Source organism: Bos grunniens, chromosome 29, assembly GCF_055505025.1.
Source record: "Bos grunniens cultivar Pamir isolate PY7600 chromosome 29, Bosgru_T2T1.0, whole genome shotgun sequence".
NCBI lineage: Eukaryota > Metazoa > Chordata > Mammalia > Artiodactyla > Bovidae > Bos > Bos grunniens.
The window spans coordinates 39,138,049-39,151,863 of NC_141193.1; the positions used below are offsets into that span (position 1 = coordinate 39,138,049).

Genomic DNA, 13,815 nt, shown 5'->3' on the forward strand with positions numbered 1-13,815 from the left:
CCTCGAGGTTCATCCATGTTGTAGCATGCGTTCAGAATTTCCTTCAAAGGCTATTCAGCTTTGAAATACATTCAAGGCTGAATACACGGAATAATTACTCAATGTTCCATTGCATGCACATACTACATTTTGCTTATCCATTCTTCTGTTGATGGGCGCTTGAGCTGCTTCCACTTCCTAGCTATCGTGAATAATGCTGAGGTTTATCTGCCTCATCTCCTCTACTTAAATGTGAACTTCCCAAAGACAATGGATGAGTCTCAGTCATCTCTATAGTTCTCAAGGTGCCTCACACGTGATGGCACTTAATAAATACCTATCAAGTAAATAAGACAGTTGTTGTTGTTTAGTGGCTAAGTCGTGTCCAACTCTGTGACCCCATGCACTGTAGCCCTGCAGGCTCCTCTTTCCGTGGGATTTCCCAGGCAAGAATTTGCAAATGGCAGTATCAGCAGAAAAACACAGGCTTTGCAATAAGACAGTCTTGATTTCTGGTCCTGGATCTGCCTCTTCCTACTCATATGATCTTAGGCGTGTTGCTTAAGCTCTCAGAGTTTCAGTTCCTTATGTGGTTTTTGCCACAATTAAATATTATAACTTATGTAAAGCAGTTGGCACAGCACTTGGCACACCATAAACTTAAAAAAAAATGTATGCCAGTATTATGATTATAAAGTTATATAATAAAAGTAACTTACTGCACATACAAACAGGCCATTTAGTTTTCTGGCCATGATAATTTTAAAGGCAGAGTACGCAGAATTCTGAGAGCAAACAATTCATTACAGGTAACAGTCAAAACAGAAAGACACCTCATAGCACTAACCATGAATTCGGATTGGTATCACTCTACTGAAATCTTGAGCTATTCTGCTACAGGTCTGGATGTTGGAAATTTTGCCACTTCAAAGGGACAGACTTAAACGTTGTACTGAGGACCACCTCCCTGAGCAAAGCAGCCTGTCAAAGATCTCACAGTTTTTAATCAGGATGACTTGAGGGGTTTTTTTGTTTTTTTTTTTGGTGCCTGGGCTGAGTCTGTCTTGAATTTGATCAAGTTTGAACTTTTTAGCAAAATGATGAAAGAAAGAAATAGATCTTTATGACTATTTCAGACAGACATATTTATTTCAATCTGTCTCAAAGGAAACTGAGCTCCCCACCCTACTCCTAGTTCCTCCTGGACATGAATTCCTTTTGCGGTTGCTCTCCAAATTTTCCAGACCAGAAACATTCCTTCCAAAGTTAGCTCTTAGAAAGTAGAGTTCTTAAGTCTTAGAAGGAAAACTTATTGGAGTTTCTTTTTGTCTGCTGAAACAATTAACATTCCTCATGGCTAATTTAAATGACTCTCTCAGACAAAAATCAGAAACTTGGTTGTGTGGTGGAGGAAAGGGAAGGGAAGAAAAAGAGAAGGTAAGAGAAAGTTGTTCAAATGCTAGTGTCAGTCGCTCAGTTGTGTTGGACTCTTTGCGTCTCTCTGGACTGTAGCCCACCAGGCTCCTCCTTCTGTAGGATTCTCCAGGCAAGAATACTGGAGTGGGTTGCCATGCCCTCCTCCAGGGGATCTTCTCAACCCAGGGATCAAATCCGAGTCTCGTGTTTTCTACATTAGAAAGCACGTTCTTTACCACTAGTGCCACCTAGGAAGCCCCCCATATGCCACAGGTCAATTTTAATTTGTCTCCCAAATAACAGCTAAGGGCTACTGAATGCCTTCCCCAACCAGGACACCCAAATGACTTCGAGGCCCACCAGGTGAAGGGTACCACACTGAGACTTGAAACACAGAGCCTCCACTATGCTCTAAGCATTAATTTTGGTGATGACTGCATGACTCTGTGAACATCCTAAATCAAACGACTGAATACATGCAGTTCATGTGAATTTTACCTCAACAAAGTCATTTAAAAGCCAGCATCATATAAAAGAGTAAATTTTAAGAAATCTCACCACATACACATGCGCACATACCCCACTCCTACTGCACTGGTATCAGTAACCATTTTGTTATTTTATATCCTTCCCAGATTCCTTTGTGCAAATCCAAATGTATTTGCTTAACCCCCTACTTCTTTCACAAAACATGCACTCTTCTGCATCAGCTTTCTTTTTGAGGGGTGTGGAGGAACCATCTTTCTTTCACTTAAAATATCCTTGGAGATCTTTGCATATCAACGCTTAGAGGAATCCTCATTCTTGGTAGTTTAACAGCTTTCCCTTTTGTGAACATACCCATTTATTTAACCAGCTTCCCACTGATGCACACTTAGGTGGTCTCTAATCATTTGCTATTAGCAATGGTGATGCAATGCTTGTGCTTTCTTCTTAACTTGGTTTTATCAGGTAACATTCTGCTTCTGGACTGAAGGGAGACAGCCTCAACTGCAGGAACCTCTTCAGAGTTAGTTGGAACTGGGCCTGCATACAGCCTCTTCTGTCCGTGTGCATGTCAGTCGTTCAGTCGTGTCCAACTCTTTGCGACCCCATGGATTGTAGCCCACCAGGCTCCTCTCTCCATGGGATTTCCCAGGCAAGAACAACCCACTGGAGTGGGTTGCCATTTCCGTCTCCAGGGGATCTTCCCCACCCAGGGATTGAAGCCAGGTCTCCTGCATTGCAGGCGGATGCTTTACCATCTGAGCTACTAGAGAAGGCACAGTCTCTTCTGCTGACTAGCTCTTAGCTCCATGACTGGGAAGGTTTCTTTTATCTTCTGAGCTTCAATTTCCTCACTTCATAAAGTAGGCAAAATCCCACCTACTTTATCAGGTTGCTTTTAGGGCTCAATAGGCTCCCACTGGCCAAATTTGGGACAATTTTTGTATCAAAAAGCATAAATATGGGAGCAGGGGAGGCGGAAGGTTGGAAATGGATTATAACACATGGGGGAAGAATCCAGGAATCCAAGTGATACTAAAAATAAATAAATAGTAGGGGAGTTGAAAGCTAATCTATCAGAAAAATGCTGGAAAACAAATACAGAACCAAAGAGAAAATTAGAAAATCATCATTTTACTTATTGCATAGCACAGGGAACTCTGCTCAGTCTTATGTGGCAGTCTAGATGGGAGGGGAGTTTGGGGGAGAATGGATACACGTATATGCGTGGTTGAGTCCCTTCGCCGTTCACCTGAAACTATCATATTGTTAATCGGCTATACTCCAATACAAAATAAAAAGTTTAAAAAAAGAAATAGAAAATCATCCTTTTATAGATGTTAATTGATCTAGGCCAGGATTATCAATAGATGTTTAAACCAGAGAGAGAAAAGTTGCTGAGAACAGGAGTTTGAAACAATCTCAAAGAATCACCCCAAAGGCAACGTTATTAATTAGAAAGAGAAGAGGGTTGGTTCCTTTACAATGTAGAGATCTGGCAAGGCCACCACATTCAAAATACAAACTTCTCATCACCAGTGTGGGGACAAACTGACATGTGTCACCCTGATGTGATGCAAGGGGAAGGATACAGCATCGCCTGTGGGGTATTCTTATTGCGAATGTTTACCCTGAGTATAAGAATAACAAAACCAGCAGATAAATCCAACCTACCGTCTACAAAGCAGCTTAGAATTTTCAAACTGTCAATGTTATGAAAGACAAAAAAAAAAAGCAGGGGAACTTAGCCACATTAAAGCAAATTCAAGAGACACAACTACACTGTATAAGCAATCTTTGATTAAATTCTGCATCCCTCTTCCCCTAAAAGGTTATAAATATCATTGGAACAACTGGGGAAATCTGAAAAATATTATTGTTCCAGTGTAATGGTATTGTGGTTACAGGGGAGAATGTCCTTGTTCTTTAGACATACACGCTTCAGTGCTTAGAGATAAAGTGTTGTGGTGTCTGCAACTTACTTTCAAATGATTTTGAAAAATAAAAATCAATGTGTGTGTCAGTGTGTGTGTGTGTGTGCATGCACACAATCAGGATGGGAAAGCAAATAAATCTAGATGAAGGGTATAGGAGTTTTTGCTGTAATATTTTTGCAGTTTTTCTATGTTTGAAATTGTTCAAAATAAGTTGGGGGCGGGGAATCAAACAAAACACGTAAATCAACTGACATTCATTAGGTCCTATAAGAGTTCCCATCATGGCTTCAACCAACTCAACAGATCTACAGAAAGCTCCTGCCCTCTAACCATGCTATGTGCTGGGGCTAAGTCACTGCAGTCGTGTCTGACTCTTTGTGACTCTATGGACTGTAGCCCAACAGGCTCCTCTGACCATGGGATTCTCTTGGCAAGAATACTGGAGTGGGTTGCCATGTTTTCCTCCAGCAGATTTTCCCGACCCAGGGATTGAACCCAAGCAGATTTTCCCGACCCAGGGATTGAACCCAGGGATTGAACTCCAGCAGATTTTCCCAACCCAGGGATTGAACCCAGGGATTCAAACCCAACCAAGGGATTGAACCCACTGAGACTTGGGTTCAATCCCTGGTCAGGAATATCTGCTGGAGAAGAACACGGCAACCCACTCCAGTATTCTTGCCAAGAGAATCCCATGGTCAGAGGCGCCTGTTGGGCTATAGTCCATAGAGTCACAAAGAGTCAGACACGACTGAAGTGACTTGGCCCAGCACATAGCATGGTTAGAGGGCAGCAGACAGTGCTGCCTTCAGAAAGCTTACACCTCTGATCAGATGACAAGACAAAAACAGGAAACACCTAGAGATCCAGTAAGGTTTTGGTTCCAGAAAAACTAGCTGGGGCCTACATATGTGAATTTTTTAAAGATCGGTAACCTTTTAAAAAACAAAACAGAACCACTATTTAACCTCACTAAGAATTATTTCCTCATTTACATGGAAAAATGGAGCTGGAATCTACAAGCTAAGTTGAGAGAATAAGATAGCGTACATAGTACACCTCTGTAAAGCATATGTTATTGAAGGCTTAGCAAAAGATTAATCTCCTAGAATAAAAGCAGAGAAGGAAAGCTCCAGGAGGGTTCCACCTTTGTTTCCCTATCAGAACACCCAGCACAGGAATTTGCATTTAGCTTATGCTCCAAACACTGGATGAAGAAGTAATAGTAAGACATTATGAGATAGAATACCTAAAGAAAGTCTTTGTGGCTACAAATGCCACTGGAATTAGAGGAACGATTAATATGAGCTGGCCCAGCCAGAGACTGCAGCACCTTAACAAAAGCACATATTTATGTGCACATAAATTGGCAAATTTATGTGACATGAGTTTGAGCAAACTCTGGGAGATAATGAAGGACAGGGAAGCCTGGCATACTGCAGTCCATAGGTTTGTAAAGAGTCTGACACGACTCAGTGACTGGACAACAAAATTAGCAAAAGTCCTACTATACAGATTATCTCATCTGAGCCTCGAAGTAATCCCTATTTTAGAGATGAATAAACTGAGGTTTCAAAAAATAAATTACCCACTGAGCACACAACTCAAATTTCTGTTTGCCCAACCCAGCCACAGAAGAATGAAAATAACTGGTTAAAAGAATGGAAATATCTCACAGCTCAGTGATCCCATGGTCTCTGTAGAACAGTGAGTCACTGATGGCCACTCCTAAACTCAGGCCTTTTCTACAAAAAAAAAATGCCAAAAATCTGCCTTGGGATTGCTTCTCTGGCTATTCAGAAAGATGAAAAATCAGGCCTTTTAGCCACCAGCTTCAGATATTAAAACAGCAGAGCTTAAATTCCCCTTTCTTGTGTGGCTGCATAACGGAGATGGAGAGGAAGTGAGTAGAAGAGATGATTTTCAATTCAAGGTTGACGGTGTCTGCATTTTAGTGAAGTTAATCTTAACTCAAAAATAAAATTTCCCTGCAAAATTTTCTGGGGGAAGACTCATGACTGCATTACTGTTCCTATTCACTTTTTAAACATCATGCTGTGTTGCAGTCTGGGATAATATATTTTATTTCTCTCTTCCAGAGGTTTCCATGTTATGGATGTATCAACCTTTACTACAGCGATCACAAAAACCACTACAACTCCCTTCCCTTAGTAAAAGAGGGTAGTCTAAGTGGCTAAATGGACTTGGCATAAGTATATAAAAATGACACTTCAAAGATTGTGATAGGAATTTAAATTGGGAAGCAGTTTAAATGAAAAATATCTATGCCCTTTGCCCCAGCATTTCTACCTTAGAAATGAATCCTACAGAAATACTCCCACAAGTTTATTACAAACGGATGCATGCTCAAATGCTCACTGCAGCAGTGTCTGACAGCCACTGAAAAGGGTAAGTTAGAGGAACATGCAAATACGTGGGGCAGATGCCCAAAATATATTAAGTGCCAGAGAGCAAGCAGAATACGTATTAAAATAACATCTTTAGCATACACGTGAGGGAAAATGACAGCATATGTGTGTGTGCTTAGTCGCTCAGCTGTGTCCAACTCTTTGCAACCCCATGGACTGCAGCCCACCAGGCTCCTCTCTCCATGGGATTCTCCAGGCAAGAATACTGGAGTGGGTTGCCTTCCCTTCTCCGCAGGATCTTCCCGACCCAGGGATCAAACCTGAGTCTCTTTCATTGCAGATGGATTCTTTACCATCAGAGCTACCAGGGAGGCCAGAAAAATGACAGCAATACACATCAAAATCGCAACAGTTGACTACATGAGGTGGAATTAAGGGAATTTTCCCTTTGTAGTTCATCAGACATTTCTGTAATGGATTTTGATTTCTCTTAGGTCTAGAATCAAAAAACTAATTTAAAATATACGTTTATGTCCTCTTTCATGTCCTTTCCTCTTTGCAGTCAAATGCTCTACTCCTGAGTTATTCCCCCGCTTATCTCTCTTTTTAACTCAGGAAACAGCCACCTGCATCATTACCTCTAGAAATAAACAGCGCCAGCTGCAGAGGTCTGCACTCTTTAGGGAATGACAGAAAAGATCACCTACAATATCTGCCAACAAACAGTATTCCAGCCCATAGGCTGATTAAATACAGGCAGTGACCAAAACAATCACTATCTTCTGAAGCAGGCCTTGATGTCATCTAGATTTGCTGTGACATTCCTAAAGATGACATTCAGGAATGGGCAACTGACTTGAACAATAATATTCAACACATGACAGGCTAAGCAGACAGAATCATTACCATATCCAGGAAAACTAACCTTGTTACTGATTATTTCCCATGCAGCTCCCATTCAAATTTCCCCAACTGTCCTCTCAGTGTCCTTTATAGCTTTTGCTTTTTTAAGTCCAGTATCCAATCAAGGGTTGCATGCGGCATTTGGTTGTCATAGCTCTTTGCTCATGCTCGCTCAGTCGTTAAGTTGTGTCCAACTCTTTGTGACCCCATGGCCTTGTAGCCCACCAGGTTTCTCTGTCCATGGGATTTTCCAGGCAAGAATACTGGAGTGGGCTGCCATTTCCTTGTCCACGGGATCTTCCCGAACCAGGGATCGAACCCATGTCTCCTACACTGGTAGGCAGATTCTTTATCTCTAAGCCACCAGGGAAGCCTGCTGTGGCTCTTTAGTCTTTTTTAATCTAGATTAGTCCCCCGACATTTTGTATTCTTTTGCTTTGTTTCTCTGTCACGACATTGACCCTTTTGAAGATCACAGTCCAGCTGTTCTACAGTACGTCCCACAACCTGAATTTGCCTGATTATTTCCTCATGATTAGATCGAGGTTAAATATTCCTGGCAAGAATTCTACCTTGGCATTAGGTGTGTGCTTGCCATTGTATTCGGTTGTCTAGTTACACTGAGATATCTTCCTCTTCATTATGTCACTGGGGGTACCAGGAAAGCCATCGGTCAATATATAAGATGTTCAAAATAGTAAATAATACCAAAAACAGCCTCAACGAACACCAGCTATTCCAGGCATAGTACCAGACATTTTAAAAAAATATATTATCTCATTTAAACCTCACAACAATCTTGTAAAGAAGCAGCAGTTCAAAGAGGTTAAGTCGCTTGTCCAGTAACACATATATAGTGATAAAAAAAATGTACACTTTCACATGTGGACTCATTCTTACACACAAACCCCCACACACACGTCAACATATGATCTCTGGGGTCCATGGTCTCCCTGAGGATCTTCCAGGGACAAGTGAAGAAGCCCTACCTTAGACTAATCTTGAGGAGGCCTAGCTAGCTTTCAAGAGTTGAATTCCTATGGAGAAGAAATTGAAAATAAATTATCTGTGGTCCACATAAAATTCTTCCACACTTGGAAATCTTCTTATTTGGAGATGGGCCACCTTTCCACCATAGCCAAGAAAATAGGGCAATGGCTCCATAAATTATTATAACATTCTGGTATTTGGCTTGTTTTTTTGCTATTCCGCAACAAATTGAAAAGAAAAATAAAGACAATGTAGAGAATTTTTCACAATATATTTCTAATTTTAATTAGATTTCTATATAAAATATAATTTCTAAATATATTTCTAATTTTAAAATGATGGTCTTTCCACAAGCTTTGGTATTAAATACACTTTATTTCATGAGATAAACTAAAGGAGGACATATTTTTTAAAACATCTTTAACTATAGAAGAATAACTGTTGGCAAAATCTCACCCAATTTTATCTCAATTTTTTTGTATTTTCACTTACCTATAAAAGTCTGAAACCCATTATTTATGGCATTCTATACAATCAACATTATTTCAGAGAAACTAACTGGAATAAAGGAAATTCAGCCCCCAAAGAAACCAGGTCTGAAATCATTCTGAATTTTCCCTGAAAATCATCCACAAAACATCTCAAAGGTCTCCTCAGTCTCAGGTCTCCTCATGTCAACGCATTTGTTAAAAGCGTTTTACATTTTATATTTGCATTACTAATTGCCCTCTTCCGATGTGTTGCTATTTCCTGCCTTTGAGTGCGTCCTTATGACTTAGGTTAATATACTCAATCGACAAACATTCAGTCCCCAGTTTGTGCAAGGCAGTCTATTAGATGCATAGGAACTCACTCTGGAGAGTTGTTTCTTGCCTCCAAGTCTCAGGTCACAGGTAACCTACCACAGGTCACCCCCTTCTCCCCACGACTCAGCTCCCAAAGAAGTATGAAAACTTCCCTTGGGACTGTCCTCTCCTAGCACTGCCATCAAACCTCCTTGTGTGTGGTTATTTGTTTATATTCCTCTCCCTCACCTACATGAATTTTTCCAAAGCAAACACTGTCTTATTCAATGCTGTATTCCTAACACAGTGCACATACAGCTGCCAGGGATCAGTATAAATTAGTGGAATAAATATATTTTACATAGGAGGAAAATAAAGCTCGCAAAAAGAATATGATGTGTCTAAAATCATAAATAAGAAGTCACTCGTTGTAAAAAGCCTCACCAGAGGTCTCTTCTGTTCCACCATGATATCCTACACACAGATAAAGTGAGCTGGAGATCTTAGATGTCTTCATGGAACCTCAAACTCAGTATGTCCAAAAGTCCCTCCCCCTTGAAAAAACAAATAAAAATCTGGTCCCCATCCAATGTCCTCTTTCTCTTATAAGTGATATATCCAGTAGTTTAAGGAAAACCAAAGTCATCTTAACTCCATCTTTTTTCTATCTTCACACCCAATCTAGCAACAACCGTATCAACTATAGTCTTCAAATTTAGTGTCTCCCAATCACTTCCCTTCTCTCCAAGCCCCCAGCCCCACCCTAGATCCAAGGCCACCACCATCCCACAGGTAGACTACAAAAATGACTTTCCACCTCATCTTGTGTTCACTTTAGCTAATTCTCTCCAGTCTCTTCCCCAACTTAACAGCCAAGGTGATGTTTTTAATATCATCCTACCTGCATATGGAATTCATCTAGCTAATTAAAATCCTTCACTTAGGATAAAGACCAAATTCACCAGTGACTCAGAAAACTGCCCACTGTCTAGGCTCTGTCCACCTATCCAGCTTCATTCTTCCTCATTCTGCTCTCTCTCTCCTTGCTTCATGCCCATAAACTGTCTAACCCCCATAACTAACTAACTTTTAAATTCGTATAGTCATCTATTTCCTTTGTACTTTGAACATGTAGTTCCCGTGTTAGAAACCCCTTGTCCTCATCTCAGCACCTCCTATTGCCATCCTAAATTACTTCCTCTCACTCTCCAAGTCTCTTGAAATGTCACTTCCTACGGGAAGCCCTCCCTGATTCCTCCAGGCAAGGGAAGCACACCAAGTTAACCACTCCTCTCCTACCTTGTTGTACATCCCACTTCAGCAGGAGAATTCATCACAGTTGTAATTGCTTCTCCAATGATTATCTCCCCTATCAGAACATAAATTATCTGATAGTGGTGGAAGCATCTCTTTTTACGGAGCCTGGCGGGCTGCAGTCAGTGGGGCTGCAAAGAGGCAGACAGGGCTGGGCGACTGAGCACGCACATGTGCACGCACACACACACACACACACACACACCTCCCCCCAGTCCTTAGACCACAGTGGTGGTGGTGGTGGTTTAGTCACTAAGTCATGTCCAACTCTTGAGACCCCCGTAGACTATAGCCTGCCAGGCTCCTCTTCCTATGGGATTCCCCAGGCAAGAATACTGGAGTGGGTTGCCATTTCCTTCTACAGGGGATCTTCCCGACCTAAGAATCAAACCCAGGCCTCCTGCATTGAAGGCAGATTCTTTACCGACTGAGTTACAGGGAAGATCTAGCTGCTCTCAATATCTGTTGTCAGAAGGACAGGCTGGGGCCATATCACCAGGCCAAGGGGCAAGGATCCTTATCCCTTTGCAAAGGATTTAAACAAAGGGAGAAAGAAATGCAGAGTTATTCAAGGTCACAGAGATAGCCGAAATAGGGCCAAAACTAACATCCCATTCAGCTCATTTCTCCTCCCTAAAACACTAAAAAGCCTGGGTAGAAGAGGGAGCAACTCAGAAGAAGAAAATTAGGAATGAAAAGATGGTGAGTGAGGGGTCTCAGGTGGTGAGAGCTTCTGAATCTGCCTGTCACACTAGCTGCTTCTGGATGGGCAGCAGTTAGACTTTTCCTGCCTAGAGGAGCATCTTACTACACAAACAAACATAATCACTACCACCTCCTTAATGGGACAGTGGGTATAAAACAACAAACTTCTTTCATCCAAAGAAGAGAAGAAATGACAGGAAGAAAAGCTGTTATTGCTCCAAGCATCTTCAAAAAAAAAAACCCAAATGGGCAGTGTGGTCACCTGGACCGGCTCCTCAGCAATCAATAGGAAGGGAGTAGAAAAGACGTAACTGCAGCAGGCAAGGGCAAGGGAGGAATAAATTAGAAGCCACTCAAAGTCTACTGATTCTTTGAGAATTAGGAGAACATTTTTTGTAGAGCATTTAAAAACCTTGCCAGGGGCTTCACTGGTAGCTCAGGGGTAAATAATCCTCCTGCCAATGCAGGAGACACGGGTTCAATCCCCAGTCCGGGAAGATACCACATGCCGTGGAACAACGAAGCCCGTGTCCCGCATACTGCGCCTGTGCTCTAGAGGCCGAGAGCCACACCTACTGCAACGAGAGGCCCGGGCACCGCCACCAAGAGTAGCCCTCGCTCGCCACAACTAGGTAAAAGCCTTCGCAGCAACGAAGACCCAGCACAGCCAAAAATAAAGAAAGAAATAAAATTATATTAAAAAAAAAAAACTTGCTAATGCACCGGCAGCTCTTAAAACAGGTACCGATGAAAGGAAAAGTATCATGAGCTCAACTGTAACAATTCGCTGTCTTCGGGCTGCGGGGGTCAAATTATATCCATGACAGAAGCCACAAACCAGGCCAAGGGGTTAGGTTCATTGCCATTCATCCTACCAAGCACCAACTGCAAGAAGAAGAAAAGGCAAAGCCTCTTCAATGAGGACTCAGTAGAATAAATATTTGAAGTCTCAACTACCCTACCCTGGATGTTCTGGATGAGGCAGAGAAGGGATGGAAGGGTATCCAGAGCCGGGAAGGACTCTTAGAGAGAGAGATGTGATATACTGGTGATAGGGAGATTTTGAAACACAGAGGGAAAAATGAGAATTGCAAATTGAGAGACAGGGAGAGAAACTGGAAGAACTTGAGACACAGAGGGGTGTGGAAAGGAAGACAGCGTGGAAGGGGTGCTCAGGAAAGCAGACAATAAGCAACAGAGGGACACAGAAAGAGGCAAAGCCAGGCAGACCATCTTTCCCCAAATCCCAAAGCTGCTCATTGCATTCCAATAAATCACTCTACTACAAAGCCCATACAATGGACTGCCCTTTGCATTCAGTAACAAGCGGCATGTAACGAAGCATCGCCCAGCTGCAACTTTGGAGACCTAAGGGTCTGAATTAAAAACGAACAAAAAATTGGTTCAGCAGCAGAAGATAACCAGTAATGACTTTCCCCCAGTGGCTGACTTGGCTCCGAAAAGGTTTGGCATTTTGGAGTTAAGCATAAAACACTCTGGCATTTCTCCTTTTGACATTCCAAGAGGGGGTGTGGTTGACCCCAGGTCCATTCATTTCCAAGGTTGTAGATCTCTCAGCTAAGATTGGCCCCATCTGTTCTGGAGTCAGCCAGCTGTTTATTCCAAAATGACATATTTATTTTACTAATCACCCTAGTAACTCTTACAAGAACAGAGCCAATAGCACATGAGTCAAAATGCTCTCTGTCCTGTTAAACGTGTCAGTTTGCGTAAAAAAACAAAACCAAAAATCCAAAAAAGCTCTACGTGCTTTTCGGTTTCCAAGTCCATGATCACTCTTCCATGCCGTACCTTTCAGTAATGGCAAATGAAGGTTAACAGCGCTTCTAACTTTTCCTTTCCCTAATGCGTTAAAAATGAACCCTAATGATCCATTCTCCAAACCGTTATTTGTGACTGGTGACTGCCTCAGGAAAGGACAGCTCATTACGGTACCACTGTCAGTGGCAAGAAGCCTATTGGAATGTAATTTAAAACATTCGCACAAGTACAAATCTGTCGGCTCCACATCCAAACAATCCTGAAACCTTGCAGTTGGGAGAGGAAAAACACTCAACGAAAATGTTGCTTCCAGCAGCCTCAGAGAACCTTGCCCAGACACGTGAAATGTTTCTGACTGGCACGGAGTGCACCATTAAAGGACACTGTCACCTCAAATTGGCAGAAAAGGCGAGACAAACGACGTAGACACACACACACACAAAATAAAGACCCACAAAACTTAACCTACTCAGAAGCACGCTCATCTTAAAAATGAATAGTGTGTGCTCGCCCAAGTGACACGAAATGTTCCAAAGTAGTGCGACCACATGAAATCACTGTCTCCATTTCTCCCCACGCATCACCCCTTCCCACTCAAATCTCAGCACTCGGGCCGTATGTGACAGGACTGCAGTCTCCCACCACTGCCTTCCTCTGATTATTTTCCAAGAGCACTTCCCAACATCCTCCCCAACCCAGCTCCCTCTCCCAGTCTTCAAAAAGGTTGAGGGGAGTTGCGACTAGGGAATTGGCAAGCATCCGTCCTCTGGCGGGGGAAGGCTGCTGGAGTTGTTCTTTGCAGTGACCCAAATTGCAGAGAGCTTTTCGCTTAGCAGCGCTTGCGAGCAACCTTCCCAATCCTCCCGCCCCCATCTTCCCAAAAGAAAGCCTTGAGAACTAAGCGGGAGGAATAACTTGGTAGAATCATTTGAATAAATCACTTCAACTCACCTGGTTTGGGATTTTTCTCCCCACCCCAGGCATAAACAGAAAGGATGTGCGAATGAGTCACGCAAGCAATGGAGGGTGTTGCGATGTCCTAAGTCCAAGGGCTGAAGTCAGTCCTTGCCCTGGTGCTGCTGCTACGCTTAGCTCAGCTGGAGCGAGCGGCAATCGCAAGCCTAGCAGCAGCAGGGGGGTGGATAGATC

The 13,815-nt window shown here is 42.5% G+C and overlaps 1 protein-coding gene across 6 annotated transcripts in view; it reads right to left on the reverse strand.

Moving 5' to 3' along the window:
• Positions 1-13,761, reverse strand: part of RAB30 (RAB30, member RAS oncogene family) — a 102,687-nt gene extending 88,926 nt beyond the window's left edge. For 5 of the 6 annotated variants that reach the window (XM_086384570.1, XM_086384574.1, XM_086384573.1 and 2 more), the window contains exon 1: positions 13,618-13,761. The gene's annotated coding sequence lies outside the window, so the exon portion shown is untranslated. Of the gene's footprint in view, positions 1-8,079; positions 8,128-13,617 lie in introns of all 6 variants that reach the window. The other variant, XM_086384569.1, reaches the window with a different exon arrangement.
• Between the last annotated feature and the right edge of the window lie 54 nt (positions 13,762-13,815).